Source organism: Anser anser (genome assembly GCF_964211835.1).
Source record: "Anser anser genome assembly, chromosome: 16".
Lineage (NCBI taxonomy): Eukaryota > Metazoa > Chordata > Aves > Anseriformes > Anatidae > Anser > Anser anser.
The window spans coordinates 13,633,562-13,646,605 of record NC_139737.1 but is presented as its reverse complement, the minus strand read 5'-3'; the positions used below and the strand labels follow the sequence as shown (position 1 = coordinate 13,646,605).

Sequence of the window (13,044 nt, the reverse complement as noted above, 5' to 3'; positions counted from 1 at the left end):
AAAAAATGCTAGTCTATTTAAATCCTGGGATGAGGAGTTGCAGCCAACACTTAATAGGAAAAAAATATTCTCCCTCAGTTGAAGAAGGGAACAAAATATATATAAAGGGTAAGCAGTAATAGAAATCAGACACAGAAGCATAAGCCAGGATGCAAGAAATAAGAATCTCCAGAAAGTCCACTGAACAAGGCTAATTGATTTCATGATGCAAAGCATATTCCTTGATACCAGCTATTTCTTTCAATATGGGGTAGAGACCAAAAAGATGGCACAGCACAGTAATATGCCAATACAGAAGGCCAGGGAAGAGACAGAACTGTATGTTACAGGACAAAATAAAAGCCACAAGGGAGCCCCTGACCTCCATCTCTCAGCTCTCAGCTTAGATGCAAGACAGGAATAGCACGGGTGGGGGTAGCTTCTCATGCTGCAGCACTCGTCTCCCACCTGGAAGGACCCCAGGGAGGCCAGAAGAGCCCTCAGCCATTATCTACCAACAGCAGCAGCAAACCTGGCCCTTGATGGATTTCCAGTGGAGGCTGTGGTCAAGAAGGCACTGAATGCAAAGAGAGGATGGGAAGAAGAAATTATTTAATTAACTATACTGTAACGTACTATACCAATGCCAAAAGCCTGGGTAATAAACAAGAGGAAATAGAATTAGTCATTTATAAGCACTCATTTGACCTAGCTGCTATTACTGATCCTCGCAGAATGATGTGCATGACTGAATGTTTAAATCAATGGCTGTAATCTACTTAGATGGGGCCCAGGACTGGGAAGAAAATGAGGAGTGGAAAAGATGGTATTACCTATAACCAAGTCACCAATTCAGAAAAAAACCTATCCTGAATGCTTCCTACCTGATGAGCCTGACAAAGCAACGAGAGCACTTACTAGCTGACATCCCCTACAATCATCCAGAAAGGAAGGTGACATATAAGAAGTAGTTGTTTATTAGGGGTAGGATGAAAAGGTAATCTACTAGCCACAAGGTCTCCCATCCGAGAGATCGATGCTAGCAGCTTCATTCTGCTAGTAACTAACTAATGCCTCCTGGCGACCCTCTTAGCACTGCTGAATACCCTTGTTGTAACCGCCGGGGTGGGGAGAAGGCAGCAGCCTCGGGAAGTTACTCCTGACAAAGAGAGGAACTGATCATGCCATAAACTTAGTGGTGACATAAGTACTGTTAATTATGAGTCAATCACAATTGCTATAGGCAAGTCTAAACTCATGGTGATGTGTACTTGGGGCCTGGAAAAGTTTTCAGCTTTGTGAATCTGTTACCGGCAATTCAGAGAACGGAAAAGTCTCACTGACCAAACGGGGCTGGGAATGGTTGATGGACATCTTAGTAAAAGGTCCAGATACTACAATCCGAGAGCCAACAGAAGAGAGGATACTGGTCAAATAATTAATCCGCAGAAACCTAATAAAATAGAAATTGTATAGCCATTAGGATAATGCATAAAATAAGAGTAAATCAAAAGTTTCCATGGAATCTGTGCTTAGAAATAACATAGAGATGCAAAAGACACGACGATGAAGTATTTCAAGACAACACACCTGAGCAATTCCCATTTTTTGCTATCCTATCTTGCTCATCTCCAAAATCCACTCTGAACGTAGGGCTCTAACAAACTATAGGGCAAATATCATTTGTATTTGAAGATCTTCCAGAAAGCAAAAGGCTTTTTGTAATGATGCCTACAGTGCTCTTTACTGAAAATTTGGGAGAGCAAGAAGTGGTAATCATCACTCACTGACCTTCTAACATGCATGGCACGCAATGACCTTGACCTTATTTTTAACCTCTTACATGCCATGCCTTGATGGGACCAGCCCTGCAGGGTTATGCTAGTTAAAGCTTCAGTGATTATTTCTAAGTGACAGATGGAGTGTCAAAGCAAACAGCATCTGTCCAAAGGGCCCCAGTAGGTAATGCTTCACAGAGTATCTCCTGAACATCTGCAGTAATTAAATGCTTAAGCTGAACAAAATTTAATTTTGCAGGCTGTGTTGAATCAGATATAGTTCACTGCACAGCGGCCCTTGATCTGCTCTGCGCTCCTAGAAAATAGTGTTGCTTCTCCCTAAGCCCTCTTCACCCTGAACTTCAGAACTGTGGCAGCTTGTTTGTTCAAAAAATAGGCACTTTGTGGCTAAGTACCCAATTTGGCATCTAATGAAGTTGTTTCCCATGTCTGAAAGGAGGCTGCAGTCAGAGTTTAAAAAGGATGCATCTTTTCTCATTTCTTTTACTGAAGGGAGAGGTTATTTTACTGCAATCGCAACCTTTTTCATGTCTTTTGGTGTCTTTTTCATTTTTTTTTCAGAACTGATCAATGATATCTTAATAAACACAGTATCTCTGTGATTCCCACATTAGCTGAACAATATCAAGAGATGTCATCACTCAGGAGATGGGAAAGATCACGAGGATAGTGAGAACTGGGAAAGGCCAGAAACTTATCGAAGTTGGCGACATTTGAATGTGATGGTCAGCAATCTTAAAGATCCCAGCACATGGATTAAACACACTCCCTTCCCTCCCACAGAAGGGAGGCAAAGCTCAGCTCTTCAGCAAGACAAGCTCAGTACCCCCGTAAGAGAAGACTTACAGATTTCCAATTTCTTAAAACACTTTGCTGATTCTCCTCATCCTCCTATGACAGTACCGGAGATGTAGTAGAGACCATTTTATTTGCTGGAATTTACACACACCTGGGGTGGGATCTGCGTTTACTCCTTTCTACCTGCAGCATTCCCTGCAGGTTGAACTGACACACACTGTAGTTCACTTGACCTTCTCCTTTTAAAAGTACAAGAGAAGTCTCATTTGGGAGAAAGGTGAAAAAAATGTTAGCAATTTGAAGAAGAATCTGCAACCAGTACAAGCTGAAAAAGTAGCCGTAGTGTTAAGCCAAGCAGTGAGGAGGCAGACAGGTCTGCAGAGAGGAGATACCACTTCTTAAAACAGATGATGACTGTCAGACTGATATATCAGGCCTCACTGGACCTGATTCTAACCACAGTTTCCTGGCTACAGAAAAAAAACATTGATATGTTCCTTCCAAGACAGAGAGGGACAAGGAAACTAAAACCCTTTGTGCTGCACGTCAGGAAAACATTATTACAGAGGGACAATTTTCTCAGCATCCCGAATATCAGGTAACCCTGATTGTTCCAAACAGGGAACAGGTCATAAGATAAATGTTCAGCCTTCGGCACTTATTCCTCAGAGTGCGAGGTTCTCATCTGGAGGTTACCTTATAATATTGGATTATGGTAATATATTACATTGCTGATAGTTTTTTTCACAGGTTTTCACATCCATTGCTTAACTCTCCATAGTTTATATTATTTTCTTATATCTATCTAATCTATCATAGTTCTCAAGCAGCTATCACTTTGGGATCCTTTTTCTACAAGCAGCAATATATTTCTTGCCCATTGGACAGTTTTCCCAGTCACCTGCCAGCACTGGCTCTTTCCCTCTTTCTGTTGGGGAACCCCAAAAAAGATGTGCTGTAGTTTTTAATCCTTTGTCAAAAGCTGAGCCTGTTGGTCTAGAAACGGCACAGATTGGGAAATCTGTTTGTGTTCCCTCTTCTTACTCAATGGCTTTTCCTTTTCCAGCTACAGAACAAAAGTCTGCAGGTCACACCAAAAGAGAGTATTTCATTATTTTTTAGTTGACAAAGTTGAGGGTGAGTAGGAAAAGAGCTGAAACAATGGAAATGCTGATCTCATTCTAAATCATGAGTTACATTTAATTCTCTACTGGTGTTTGTTCTTTGCTCACTAAACCTAAACTGCTTGCACATCTAGCAGGGCATGTTCAGAACCACAAATGTCAGCAAAACTGGAGAATGGGCACAACACTGCAAAACACCCAGCAAGTGTGTTCTCCTATGTCTGAGCTCTGACTTACTGGGACCCACAATGCCATGGCCAGCTCGATTTGCCTTAACTCTCCAATTCAGAAGTTTTTGATTCCGGACACATTTTTTCTAACTCTGAACTTCAAAAAAAAAATGAAGATAGATATCTGTATGTGACAAACCCTGCATCCACTGTTATAGGAGGCCTAAACACTCTGATCAAAGTAAATCCTGCTTCAAATACAGCTTTGGACAGCCAGAAAAATCTCGAGAGAGGAGGAAAGAAAAAAAAAAAGTAAAGAAAAAGGCTGTGAGAAGGAAAGGAAACTCACTACATGTCTAATATGCACATGGGGGATGGGAAAACAAGATGAAATAAAGGCCATGTCAAATGACTCTGCTTTCCCCTCTATTTCGTTTGGAGAGATTAGGTTACTACAGTTCAACAGGACTCAGTTTGCTTATTGCTTTGGGCATTAAGAACTTAATGCAAAAGTAATGAAGTTAAACCTGTGGCATAGATAATGGTCATTAGCAGCCTTCTTTCCCTGTCATAAACCTGACCCTTGTTAACTCCCATTTTATCTTTCCATGCAGATGATTTTGAGTGGGGTAGGAAGTATTCTGTGTTCTGTCCAATTTGGGAAAAAAAGTCAGCTAGTGAGTATGCACTGCTATTTTCCAAACTGAAACACCTTACCCCCAATTTACAGTTCAGGTTGCCTTTAGGAGCTAAAGGGAAACAAATGCAGGGAGGAAAGAGAAGAACTGGATCTCTTGACAGAAAAAACTAACTTTCAGTAGGGACAAGAGCTCCAGTTCAGTTGGGGTTGAAATTTCCTAAGAGGAGGATGTAAAGGAAGAGGTTAGGATTAAAATATATATATATAAAAAAATAGCAAGAAACAAAGCATATTTACTGCTTAACCCCCTTCATTTCTGTCCTCCACCTCACAGATAACAGAGCTCTTTTCCCACTCATTAATTAGGCTCTTTTAGAGTTTATTGACCAAGGGCAAAACTGCTCCTGCAAACAGATCCTTGATAGCTGTTTGTGGTATTTCTGTGCCACTGCTCTGACAGGGAAACATACCATCCAGCTCTATTAAGCAACATCTCCCTTGGATTAGAGATATTTGAACAGACAAATACAACCAAATACCCTATTCTTAAGCAGTTATCTGAAACTCAGATTTTATTTCACCAAGAATGCAAAAGGAGCACAAAGTAGCCAAAATTAACCCATCTTTCATGACTGTATGGGAAAAATTGTGTCTCAAGATCATCCATGTCTGAAAAGATGTTCTAGCTCATTGGCTTTTTGAAGCAAGATGATAATTACTAACTTCCTGATCCGTCTGCATAAAAAAAAAAAAAAGGAACAGCTTGTTGTTGTTGCTTTTCCCCTGGGAATTATATGTTGCCATGGAGAAACATAATTTAAGGTTACAGACTGAGGTGACTCTGCCATTACCTATCTAAAAATGGAGAAGGGATAGCAACTCTGGCCTCAAAGATAAATTAATCAATTTGGATGTTGCATTGACAAGTGGATCCAAACATACAAAAAAGACAGTAATAGAGCCCTCAAGCCAATTGCAAAATTGCACTACCTTCAAAGGAAGGATGATCTGTCCCTCAAAGTGAAAATTCTTCTTTATAATATCAGTCATCACAAGAGTTACACCTATATTTGAGTAACAGGGAGTGGATTAGTCATTGCTTGATGAGCAAACAAAAAATGAAGTTTTGGGTTATAGTCCTAGAGAATTATCTGTTTTCCTGTAAATTCACTAAAAGGGAGGAAAACCACAAACTAAAATCTCAGCTTGGGGTAATTTTGTATTTCGTGCAGAAAAGGGGTCTGTATAGGACATTGCTGAATAGACAGATACACCAGGCAAATTTTAAGGTGTAGATGCCAATATGACTGCTTGAATCATCTCCCAATCTCCTGTTCAGCTTCTCATCTACTTTATTTACACAGACATATGTGATTTTGTTGCCAGCTGGTGATTTGGCAATAAAATGAAATCTGAGCCTAATGTGCCTAGAAGATTTGTTTGGAAAAAAATAAACCCAAGATAAAAAAAAACAAACTAAGTAGTACTTGTTTATAGAAACATTACGGTACCTTTGATCCTTTCTTCTGTTCTGCTTCAATATGCTTGAGTTAAAAGAAAATACGCTGTAAATTTCAGAGAGCAGCATGGGGGCTCCTATGTTTGTGTTGCAAAGACAGACTGAAGCCTTTAATCAAGACAAACTCCTGTAGGGCAAATTTCCCAATCCGGCATTAGTGTGGTGGTGTTGCTAGGTGGATCCCCATCCAACCAATCCACAGTTCCTGTAACTTGTCTGACCCATTTCTGCGGCAGGGCAGCCCTGTAAAACCATTTGGGCACAGGAGAAGGGGGGGAGACAAGAAGGTGAAACACAGCTGGTAGCAATAGGAATGAAGACATGAACTAATAAATACATAAGAACACCGAAAAATAATGCAGGACGCTCCTTAAGTAGGGCTGAGACAAACTAGACGTACATAAAGGCATCACTAAAGCAGAGATATAAATATTATGGTAACTATAGCATCCATATGAAGAATGTTTCACATACCCAGGACCCTGAATAAAAACACTTACAGTAAGTCCCTTGACCTTTTCTATAAATACACGTCAGACAAACACGTACATGCTTCTCTTTAAAATCTGATATTTATTATATCTCACATCAAAGCCTAACTGCACATGGACAGATTCTCATAGAGTCTGAGCATGCAATAAGCACAGAGCAGGGGGGAAAGGCATTAAAGTTGCCTGTCTCATACAAGTTCCAGTCAGGTAATGATACCTAAAAGTAGCGGATACTTTTGTATATGAAATTGCTAGCATAATTACATTTAAAAATCAGACATGCAAATGCATCCCTAAGGTCTTTGAGGACACCTCCTTCAAAACCAAGAATTTTCCATTAGGAGTCAAAGTTAATCTGCTTATAGGAGAAACAACGTATTTTCAAATGCTTGTCCAAAGTACGTAACGTACATAGTATTGTGCCATGCTACCTAACTGATGTGTGTTGGGAAATACAATACAGTATTGAAAGAAGAATACATTGAAAAATTACAGAGTATTCCCTTCTAAAAACCCTGTTTTTAAGCAGTGTAATATACTCCTTTCGGACCAAAATCTTGCCTTTTTTTTTTTTTTTTTAAAGAATAGCTATGAATATATTCAGTCAATTCTGAATTCTTTGTGATGAGATAAATACTTGCAATTAAAAACTCTCAACAACAAACCAGAAGAAACTCCAGAATGGCCAAGGGAAAGCATCATCTGCCTCTTCAACAATCCAGTCCTGTGCATCACTGACATAAAGTAAACTCATTTTTAAAACAGAACTCAGAAATCATTACCAGGCCCCTGAGTTATGAAAAATAAGCAGCTGTACTCCAACGCAGTACCCAGTATACCCAAGAGCCATGAAAGAAAGTTATACTATGGCAGCTACTGCGGCAGGAAAAGGTTTAATTTAGCCTCCTCCTCACACTGCCACGCTGGAGATGGAGGGGAGGCTTTGGCAGCACATGTCAGGAAGTCCCACGTTGGCCACCTTATGTGGCTATGGGGACATTTCTTAAGTCTTTTCCATGGTTCCACGCTTCCACTAGGCTAAGCCTTTGAATGCAGATGGTCCCCCGTGGCCTGATTTACTTTCTCTTAGTTAAGGGACCACAGTGTGAAAGTGGCTGATTGCTGCCAGTGTAGAGGGAGCAGGGATTTGGGCCTTCTCCAGCTTTCTAACGACAAGTGGAAGCCATATGCAATTTCCTACAGCCATCCAGAGAGAGCAGGAGCTGAAAGATAACTTCCCCAACCATGTGGAGGAGTTTAAAGCCTGCTGAGAACTTCCTTCAGCCAAATGTTAAGGCTCTCTGTGCTGCAGTGATTTCTGCAGCCCTCTATATCTTTGAAACACGAGCAAGTTATTGTTGGCATACAAAGAAGCTGGCAAAGGATCATGCAGTGATTCAGCATATTAAGAAGCTAGATAGCATAATGAATCATTGTGCAAAAGGGTTGCGCAACATGGACTGAAACAGTCCATATAAAAGCACCGTTGTATTGGAATGGAAATGGCTTCTTCATGGAAGATATCCATCTGCCAAAAAAAATGTTGTATAACTAATGTTTTATGAGCAGAAGATCCAGAGGCAGATAGAGGCACTGATGCTAGGACCTCGCCTACTGTGACACAGACATTAACATATGAGAAGATACTTCGCTTTGCCAGGATGATTTGTTTACAATTGTAACATCTGGTACAGAAGGTTTTGAAAGAGATTCATGAAATGGAAAGAGGAGAAAAGAGGTCCTGCATCTGATTTAAACTGCACTGTGAATTGGAGAAAATCCACTGGAGTCAATGGAGATAACCTGGCACGAAATCATTCTCAATGCAAGGAGAATCAGAGCCAAAGAGTGTCAATGTACAGAGCCTTACTGCATTTTCTTGTCCAACCCACAGCAAAGTCTGCCATTGCTCAGTCTCCCTCAGCCATTTCCAACATACAATTGCCTTACAGCATTGCCCAGCAGCCCCCAGTCCCATTAATTCCTCCCCTAGTGCTCTGACATGGTCAGACTACCAGAGATCATTTCTTGGTCCTTACATACCTGGTGGATGCCAACATTACTTCCCATGACGGACTATACCTTTTGTCTGTTACCCCCTCTCCATCTGCCTTGGGAATGGCTCTCCAGTCTGCTAACTGGTTCTACGTGCTGAGCTTGTCTCCATCAGAAGAGCACCCTCACACCCTTCGTACCATCCTTTCCTCCTCGCAGGCAAAGAGAGAGCATCTTTCCTAGATGAATTCGTAGATAAAAGGCTCCAAAAAACTCTCTTGAAGATTTAAAAAAAAAACAAACACCTCTTCTATTTCAGAGTTTTTCAGCCTGCATTAAGCTTATGGACTACTAAGAAATAAAGCAAATGTGACTAAGAAAAGCAAGTTCATGAATCCTATAATTTCGGTTGTTCGTTTGAGTGCCATTTCTAGAGCAACACTGCCTCTAGAAAAGACGTAGCAGGTCACACACTACTAAATATTGAAAGTCACTGGTCTTTTTTTGTAGCAGCTTGTGAGCTGACATTGCACAACCACCAAAAAGCTCACTACTGTCCCGACGCCCGGGCCTGCCCACGCCAGCGGCTGCGCACCATGCGGCCTGAGACCATCAATTCACTGCTGCAAAGCCAGCAGGCTGTCATCGGTTGGTAACAGAGACTGACCTCAGCGAGGCTTGCCACGATAAGCCAAAGAGAAAAAGCTCTGCAAACCATTACTTGCATCTCTCTGCATCATTCAGGCACGCAATCTCCATCCACTACTCCTTTTAATTTAGATAATTGCTTTCAATGTCCTGTTTAACTTCTGTTCTCCCTGCCTGGGTTCCCTCTTTGCTTCAGCTTCCTCCTCACTGGCCCCCTGCTTGCTTGCCCAACGAGATGTTTTGTCACCGTTTTTCATGCTTTATTTTCCTTTTACATCTGTTGACTGGCTCAGATGCTCCTGATTCTACTTAATAAAGAAGGGAGACACAGGCAGGCAGGCAGGCAGGCAGGGCACATTGTTAGCAGTAATGTGAATAGATCAAACTTTCACCCTACACACCTCAAATTATGGGAACCCAAAAGTAAGGCAGTAGTTAAGAGCCTCAGCCACTTATATTGGCAAACTCGTCTTTCATAAGTATGCAATTTAGATTTAATAATATGCTTAATGAACAGTAATTAAAAACAAATTGCAATTAAAACACTATTTAATGAGGTTTAACAGTGATGTGATAGATATGTATCTATCACTGAGTTCAACTTCAATAAATATTTTCTTAATAACAAACTGGCATTTAATTAGCATGGGAAAAATGTTGCTGTTAAATCTAAATTAAATTAAAATATACTTAGGGCGCTTACCCACTTAATAGTATGTGTTAATGAAAAATATTTAAAAGGCTTTTTCTTTTTTTCTGTTCTTTTTTTTTAAAGGGTAATGTTTACAAGAATTAAATGAAAACAACTTAATTGATTGCAGAATATGAAGACACAATCCAGTCCTAGACACGAACACTTTGACTTAAAAGCCCACAATATCTACACCATGACACATGTGAATGAACAAACAACCTGGCTAGAATTTGGAGTTTAAGATTTAATAAATGTAACAGTTTACAAAGTCAGACTCTAAATTCCCACAGCACCTTTCCCACTAACTTATCGATGTCATTTTATGATCCTATTATCATAAATATATGAGCACCTGCCAAAAATTTAAAAATAGAAATAATCTGTTTTCTTTCTTCCTGCAGATATAAAGTTTGAATATTTAATAGGTTTTTGTTTGTTTAGTCAGAGAGGGCAGGAGATGTTTAGTATTTGCAGCTTAGCATATGTGAACTATTTTGTTTGAAACTGAGGTTTGTGAACCCTTTATTCTCATAAAAGGTATTTCAGTAGCTTAAGCCCTGATCCTATCTGTCTCTTACACTCCCAAGACTCCTTATAGTGGCTGATACTTTAATTGCTCCAGTACTCATTATGACTTGGACTAAATTCAAAGAAAGCATTTCACAGTGAAAAATAGCTTTTAGGAGAAAACAACATTTTTGCAGAAAACATGAATCCTCAAAACATTTAGCATTTCTGATGATATGGTTGTAACTAAGAAGGGTTTAACTTACCTTTGACAGAACTGGTGTAAACACTAAATAACATCTGGACTATTTTATGATTCATTTTTTCCACCTTTCTTTACTATTTCAGGACAGAAGCTATGAAAAAAATGAAAGCAAAACATTGTCCTCACAGATGCAACCAGGACTACTTCTTCTGTGTCTACACAGCACCTACCACAAGGGGTCTGGTTCACAAGAAGGACACAACAGTAACACAGATTTACAATATGAATGTAAACAGTTCCCTGAGGGGGGAAAATAAATAAATAAATAAATTAAATTAAATAAAAAAACTTTTCTATGTTTCACTCTGCAGAAACTTTGGACTTAATGACATTGCTATATAGCAACATATGTCATACATACAGTGTTCAGGTAAGGTCAATTTTTTTGCCTTTTTTTCAAATCATTTCTGACAGTATGTAACGTATCTGTTTGCAGAGACAGAAACAAGTTTATAAGAAAAAGTGGCATAACATTGAATGTAATTTAAACAGAGAAGGAAAAAACATTGGGAAAATATTTGCCATGAGTTCACTATGGCTTCCTATTCTTCTTTGCTAATACAAAAGACTTACGGGAATTAGATAGTAAAGATACAATTTTAGCCCTTAATTCTGTTCCTCTTGAAGACAACATCAAGAACAGGAGATGATAATCATAAACCTGGTCTCTCTGGATAGCTTCCCACTTAATCCCACCAGCAGCTGCTTGGCTTGAACCTCTTCTTTCTCCATACGTAGCACAAATAGACTAGAACGAGGACTACTGGTTTTAAATTTCAATTATTTTCTGTTGTATTTAAAGTGCCAATCTTGGTTTAAAGTGATTGGTACAACGCTGCATAGTATTATATAAAGCAAAAGCACCAGCCACAGAAAATAGGTAACAGATAAGCAATGTGAGAACAAGTTACTGAATATGGCATATAACATCATGCCACACATAAACAGAGAGAAACAGTGTACATACCCAGCCAATTCACGATTGATCCTGAAAGCCCAGATAGATTAGTTGCAGAATGTGAAGGATGTTTTCCTGGCATGTTCAAGCTTCAGATATGATGTGGATAACACTTAGCATTAAATAATGCTCCTATGATTCCAGTTTTCGAGCATTTCACAATCCAGTGCTAAATGTGACATCCTGGAGGAAACAAATGACTTGATTAAGGACTTATTAACATTGAAACAGAACTGACTTCATGAATTATGACAGGTCCTACTGTACATGTCACACTGCATCAAAGCTGAAAGCAAAGACACTGCCCCTTAGTTCAGAAAAGCACAATTATTTAGTCAGGGAAATACCCACTCCGTAGTGGCAGGCACAGGGAGCGCCTGGTTCCAACGGGCAGAACAGAAATCCAGATTTTTCAGCCCGGTGCCTCCTTCTGCACAGCGATCTACTGTTGTAGATCTTATTGTGCCACTGCTTGGATGGAACAAAAACTATTTAACTTGCATAATATCTACCCATTCTACAAAATTAATAGTTAAACTGATTTTTCCCCTTCAAAGAACAACTTCCTCCAGTCCCACCATTTAAACTATTTTTTTCATAGAAGGATCCAACAGGGAGCTTGGAAAGATTATTTATGATATAGATTACTGGATAATGGTGAAAATCCCCTGTGCCTGCACTGGTTTTCACACCAAGACCCCAGCTACGATACAACCCATAGTTCAGCCTGCCACCTTGTCCACAGAGTACCCAGTCATCTCATGAAAGCCTCCAGTTACAAACTGTGGAGATTCCCTCTGAAATGTCCCAGGGAAACCCATGAGATTTTGGCTATGTTGGTACCCACTGCAGTTACTACGGTGGCTCAGATGCAGCTGAAAGTCAATCAGCTTTGTCTTCCTAATCACTGGGAGGCTTTCAAAAACTCCCCTTAAGATGCAAGAAAATAAAAAGGAAATTAGAGAATCAGAAGCTTTGAATAATAATTTATGTTTAGGGTTAGCTAGACTGCCCCAAGCTTACAAGCTAGTCTCAGCTGAGAGAGCTTAACCAAAGGAAGGGCAAAGTGCTATTGCTGGTGCCACCCAGGATCTAAACAGTCAGGAACTTCCCTTCTCCTTCGAGTATTTTCCACCACAAATGGCAGAGAGGTGCTGATTAAAGAAAGATGGTGCTTTAACACTCTCTGCCCATGGCTAGCAGTCTGGCATCTCTGGTGATGCTCAGCTCTGGCTGAGACAAACAGGAGACTCATGCCAAGTTGTTTTGCAGTCAGTGGCCTGTTGCCAGAGTGTCATTTTTCACAGAAAGGACACAATACCGAGCAATCTGGCTGAGAATGAATAAAAATGTCATCTGTGCTCGCTCCTCTTTAAGGGCTTGTGTAGTATTGTTCTGCTCACCTGCGATACGATTCCCGTTGATCCAGCAGACACAGCACCAGAGGCTTCTCGGGG

The 13,044-nt window shown here is 40.1% G+C and overlaps 1 protein-coding gene across 1 annotated transcript in view; it reads right to left on the bottom strand.

Moving 5' to 3' along the window:
• LOC310882590 (uncharacterized protein) overlaps positions 1-13,044 on the bottom strand; it is a 343,849-nt gene that overhangs the window by 106,349 nt on the left and 224,456 nt on the right. Inside the window, exons 26-28 of the mRNA XM_083801528.1 lie at positions 11,597-11,770; positions 10,631-10,720; positions 6,022-6,272 (exon numbers count right to left, since the gene is read on the bottom strand). The gene's annotated coding sequence lies outside the window, so the exon portion shown is untranslated. The remainder of the gene's footprint in view (positions 1-6,021; positions 6,273-10,630; positions 10,721-11,596; positions 11,771-13,044) is intronic.